Consider the following 6,000-nt stretch of genomic DNA (forward strand, 5'->3'; position numbering starts at 1 on the left):
CTACGTTAAACAATAAAAGATAAAAACCAAACATGTATTCCTGGTCATTTTCAAAAGGAGACCAACCAAGGAGGCACACTAACCATGATATTGTTTTTCTGTAATATATTAGCAAATCCTGGTAGCTTCAATTTGGCTTCATTACATTTCCAATATATGCATGCATCGATTCATCTTCTTTTTTTCCCATAGTTAAGATTTATGCACTTTATTAATCACCTCGTGACAGCCATCTCAGCAGTTTCATTTAGCAGAGTAAACCAGTCAAACCTCATCAGACTTCTGGGGATGTCACATGGCAAACTCTGGATTCCTGGCAACTTGAATTACTCTTGCCAATATGAGATTTTTCAGAGCGATCCATCTTAGAGCCATCTAATATATCACATCTGACTCTGCTCTTTTCCTAATTGATAGGTTGAGAGAGAAACCTGCTAGATCTCGCAATTGTCCCCCTGAAGCTGCCTCAGGATAGAGGTTCCTCAGCGGCCGTGGCTCAAAATGGCAGGCAGTTAAATGTTCTGTTTTCTAAATGTAACTTGACTGATGTGAGGGGGCCTGTGTGGCATTCAGTGAGCCCACATCTTCCAAAGGGCTTTAATAAGCAATGGCAGCCTTCCACACATTCATGGCATGCTCAGGTGGTCTAAAAATAGGATGCTGCCAGGTGTGATGGAAGAGCCATTCATTATGGTGTCCTAGCCTACAACAGTGCTAACCAGACTCAGGGTTGTGGATACTTCCCTAAGTTGCTGTCACCAACTCTAATTCCTGGCCACACTCTATTTTTTATGTGTTATGACTTTTCCAATGTCAACTCTACTCTCCCTAAAGTTCTGAAAGGGCACAGTTCTATTTTTTCTTAAGTTTATTTATTTATTTTGAGAGAGAACAAGAACAAGAGAGAGAGCCCATGTGCATGGGGAGGCACAGAGTGAGAGAATCCCAAGCAGGCTCCTGACACAGGGCTTGATCTCATGACCCGAGATCATAACCTGACCTGAGGAGAAATCAAGAGTTAGATGCTTAACCGATTGAGCCACCCAGGTGCCCCCTGAAAGGATGCCGTTCTAATTGTACTTTAGTATTGCTCAAATAATTTTCACAGAACCTTTATTAAGTCCCCGCCAGCACATCTGAGTTACTGGCCAGCTTGCTTTGTCATACACAGAATATAGAGTTGGATTCCAAATGTAGTTATAATCAGAAAGAAGCAACCTTAATACAGTTATTCATTTAAGAGAAGGGTCTTCCGAGCTCTTCTAGGTCTTACCTGATTATCTGATCAAACACAAGGGGTTGAGGGTGGCACTTTTCATACCAAAGGACTCACATAAGGAAGATTCAATGATTTGCTAACTCTTACAGTGGGGGAAGAAGAGTAGAAATTATGGTCCTTATATAACGGCATTGCACATGAGACCAAAAATTTTTTTTTAAATGACCCATTTGATACTAAGAAAATCGAATGAGAAATCCAGAGAAAAGAACGGGTTCCCACAGTACTATTTGTACGGTCTTTCAAATGCAGTTGCACTTCTAAAATCTCGGAATTAGCAGCACTCAAATCTTCTCAGCCTCACAAGTTCATAAAATGACTGTGTGGTTTAGCAAAGAGAGGGCTAGACAAAACATGGGGAGACCTGGATTTTAGCCTTGACCTTGTACGGAACTGTATGGTCGGAGGCTGAGCCATTAAACCTACCATGGAGTAAAGGGGCTGGACTAGACAGCCGCTTCCAATTCGTACCCCTCAAAGGTGGCAGTCTGCCTCCTGGCCCTATTTAGCTTCTCAGAAAAAGACTCACAGAAATCATACATTTACCTATAATAAGATTACACAGGATAATCAAAATGTCGCATTTATTATATTAACTGAAAGAGGTAACACTAGTTATTTCATGCTAATCGGATACTCTAATTGGAGGATCATGTTTTTACTTAGTGGGAAATCAAGTTAATTGGCACTTAATAAGTGCAAATTGTAAAGGGAATCCTTCAAAAAGTAAAACTTACAGGCGCTGATATGTTTTAAATGGGAACTTGGCAGTGGCCAGTTTAGAAATGGCTTCACAAAATCCCTTCCAGTTCAGGATTTCTATTACTATGAATCTATAAATATAAAAGAAATTATCTGGTCCCTTTCTGGTTGTCTTTTGACTTTTAGTGTAGAATAGTTTTTTATTTATTAAACCAGTGGCTTTACAACTTTCTCACTGAATTCTGTATATACATACAGTGAGATCATTTTAAGCAAACCTCACAATTTCCTTGGCTTATACGCTCCCTGCTTCACTGGCCTAATTATTTTAATAAGCAGCTTAGCTGAAATGCTGGCTTATATTTATATTTCAATTTAATTGTGTATAGTTCCTAGTACAGTGAAAACCTTGAAGGTCTTTCCCTATCTGTGACAGTGATTCCCTGTGTCTATGTGTTAGGGACACTAACAAATTAAGTAACTTCACTTTATCTCGAAACATACATTTTTTATTTCCCCTAAATTTTTTTAATGTTTATTTATTTTGGGGAGAGACAGAGCTTGAGCAGGGGAAGGGCAGAGGGAGAGGGAGACACAGAATCTGAAGCAGGCTCCAGGCTCTGAGCTGTCAGCACAGAGCCCGTGAAGGTTGAACCCACAAACTGTGAGATCATGACCTGAGCCAAAGTTGGATGCTTAACCTACTGAGCCACTCAGACATCCCTTCCCCCTCCCCCATTTTTTTAAAAGATTAACAATGCAAAGAAAAGACTGCTAAGTTCTATCATTTTGGGTGTCTAGATGAAGAGAAAAGAGAGTCCTCATCCAGACCTGCAGGAGAGCCCAGGTCTGCTGGATGAAAATGAAAAGCCGGTATACCCTGGGTCAGCCACAGCACTCGGGGTGCTTGGATATTCCCATCCGATCTGTTCCATCATTAGCAAACAAGTTTTGTAAAGGGGGAAAAACAGGAAATGGAAAAAAGAATGACCTGGAAAATCACCTACTAATCATAGTCTCTGGGGAATGGAAAACAGAAATTCCCTTACGGTCTAATTATTCTTTGGTATCTTTAATGAAACCAAATCATGAGAGTTTCCAGTGTCCGGCTGATGTTTCAGAGGCCTGATTTTCACGTGTCCTTGGCTCTGAAAGAAAATATTTACTAACTTCCTGAAGTTACCTTATTATCATCTGTTACCATTTAGTTCCCCAAAAAATGTTTGTCACTTTTCTAACAGGAAAGGAAAAAGCTGGAGGAACATAAAAGATGGATGTACACTGTCATGTGTTTTGCTTCTTGAAACCACAATAGTGTGACTTCAGAATCTGTCAGTGCGGAGCAGAGCAGGTCAACACGGCCAGGTCAATGAGGCGCAGCTGACTCTCTGATGATAACTCCTTAAGCACCTGACAATGGATCCTAAGCATGCACCTGCTTTTTTGCAGGTGAGAGTGAACGTGTGTCCCTTTTCATCTGGGCTCCTGCACGTGGATCTATAAAAGAAAAATGCCGCAGAGTGATGCTTTAGCAACCCAATTCTATTGCCTCACACAAACTGCAGTGTGCCAGAATCAGGGGATTTTGGTAAATCTAATAAAACACATTCTGGGATCCTTGGATCAAAAGCGGTATTTACAGATTCACAGAAAAAAAATAGCAACAATACAATAATAGTTACTTCTGTTCTGCAATATTGTTAGGCCAGGCTGGACTTGAATCTTCATTCCATTAAGAAACACAAAACATAAACCCTTGCAAACTGGGTAATAATTTTTTTTTTTACTTATGCAGGGTTCATAACTCAGGAATGTTAAGCAGCCTCGCGGATACACAGGTGCTAACAGCAGAGGCCCGCTGACTGTTTTCCAGATCCTACAGGATCACCCAGACTCATTCCCCTCGTTATAACACACAAGATGCTGAAATTTAGAGCTATAAGGTATTTAGAGGAGGTCAAATAGGGGGTTTGAGGTGATATGGCTATGGGTTTAGACACACTCAAGTCTGATGATTCACAATCACTGAATGCAACGTTACTTTGATGGTGAGCTTCTTGTGGGCCAGAAAAATTTCTGTTTTGCTCACTTTAGTGGTAGCACATTCTAGCCATTTATTATTTGTGGATGGGAAAAGCCAATATATAAAACTGAAAACAGAAAACATATAAGTCAATTTACATTTGGTTTCGAAATGCATGTTCTCTTCAGCAGATTTATCTTAGGAAATTATATCTTTTTTAGATTACCACAGCCAGTTTGCCTTTTTTTTTTTTAACACTTTGGTGAAAATCAGAGCCAGATGTGTGCAGCTAGAAGCCAGCTGAAGATGTGAAATGCAAAATACCCCCAATATGTAGTCTGATCATAGGTACCGACTGATGACAGTTTCCACCCAGGGGGCTCAAAGCCTGTTCCTTTGGGCAATCCCAACTCCCTCCACAACCACTCGACTGGCACAGTCCAGTCCTCGATAACGCAGGAGGCGTCCCAGGGAGAGGGGAGGGCTCGTGGAGGGGACACAGGGAGCCCCCCTCCAGGTCCCCAGACCTAAGCCAGCTCTACCCAAACACTCTAACACGTGATTTCTTGGGCAGTGAAAGCACATGTCAAAGTTTGTCATAAACCCACCACCAAGGTAAGAGTTGGCACAACCTCATCAGTTGAACAGAACTGGCCCCCAATTTTGGGCATCACTGCCTCCCAGTCTGGGGGTAGCCTGCTTTCATGTTGGACACATCTGCCTGTCAGGTTAGATGGGGAAATGTTCCCTCGGCAATGAGGCGTGAGCAGACACTTGAGGACAGAGCAGGACCTGCGGTGCAACAACGGAGAGAAAAGCGCTTCCTTCTAGACCGACAGCCAGGAATGCCATTTTCTTGTTCGATGAGTGCAGACCTTTTAATTTCTACCCCAAATCTCTGGAGCCCGCTGCACAACTCTGAGCTGAGCAGGCTGAACAGACTGACACAGGCTTAACAAACACGACCGACTTGGGTGAGCGCCGTGGTCAGTAACGGAACACAGAGTTAATTGTTTCACTAGCAGACAGAGAGCTTTAGACGCTTTCTTCACTGGGAGAGCGGGGCGGGCTTCAGGCACCCTGAAGCTCAGCTAAAATTACCAGTAGCTACAAGTCAGGAGGTCCTGTTTCTGTTAGAAAAAAAAAACAACAAAAAAACAACTAGAATAGTTTTTTACACTGTGACATTAATAATTTATGAATAGACCAGCACACAAAACTATATGTGCAAGAGGGGAGGACAGGTGAGATAAATAGGAATTTGACTTCTTAATAAAGGCAGAAGGATGAAAAAGATGATAACAATAAACCCTGGTGGATGATGTGTGAAGTGTAAATATTATCTCGTATCTACTGTCAACAATCAGGGGAGAAAAAGAAAAGAGCCATGTAGGCTCCTGCAGCAAGAGGTAATGCTTTGTACCTTCTCTCACCCGCTCTCTGAGCAGTGGGCTGGTTAGGATTGCACGGATCTGGTTAAAAGGTGGTTTTTATTTTAGCGACTCTATCAAAAGACTATAGATGCTGGCGAGGGTGTGGAGAGACGGGCACCCTCCTACACTGTTGGTGGGAATGTAAACTGGTGCAGCTGCTCTGGAAAACAGTGTGGAGGCTCCTCAAAAAACTATCCATAGAACTCCCCTATGACCCAGCAATAGCTCTGCTAGGGATTTACCCAAGGGATACAGAAGTGCTGACGCACAGGAGCACATGTACCCCAATGTTCATAGTGGCACTTACTACAATAGCCAAATCATGGAAAGAGCTTAAATGTCCATCACCTGATGAGTGGATCAAGAAGATGTGGCATATATATACAATGGAGTACTACATGGCAATGAGAAAGAATGAAATATGGCCATTTGTAGCAAAGTGGATGGACCTTGAGGGTGTCATGCTAAGCGAAATAAGTCAGGCAGAAAAGGATAGATACCATATGTTTGCATTCATAGGTCTAACAGGAGAGACCTGGCAGGGGACCATGGGGAGAGGAAGG

General features: G+C 42.3%; 1 protein-coding gene and 1 long non-coding RNA gene across 2 annotated transcripts in view; both read right to left on the bottom strand.

Moving 5' to 3' along the window:
* Positions 1-6,000, bottom strand: part of SAMD12 (sterile alpha motif domain containing 12) — a 375,957-nt gene that overhangs the window by 81,574 nt on the left and 288,383 nt on the right. The gene's annotated exons all lie outside the window — the stretch shown is intronic.
* The window catches only part of LOC115278929, a 58,763-nt gene that overhangs the window by 242 nt on the left and 52,521 nt on the right, over positions 1-6,000 (bottom strand). The gene's annotated exons all lie outside the window — the stretch shown is intronic.

The sequence above is a fragment of the Suricata suricatta genome, chromosome 15, assembly GCF_006229205.1.
Source record: "Suricata suricatta isolate VVHF042 chromosome 15, meerkat_22Aug2017_6uvM2_HiC, whole genome shotgun sequence".
NCBI classification, from domain to species: domain Eukaryota; kingdom Metazoa; phylum Chordata; class Mammalia; order Carnivora; family Herpestidae; genus Suricata; species Suricata suricatta.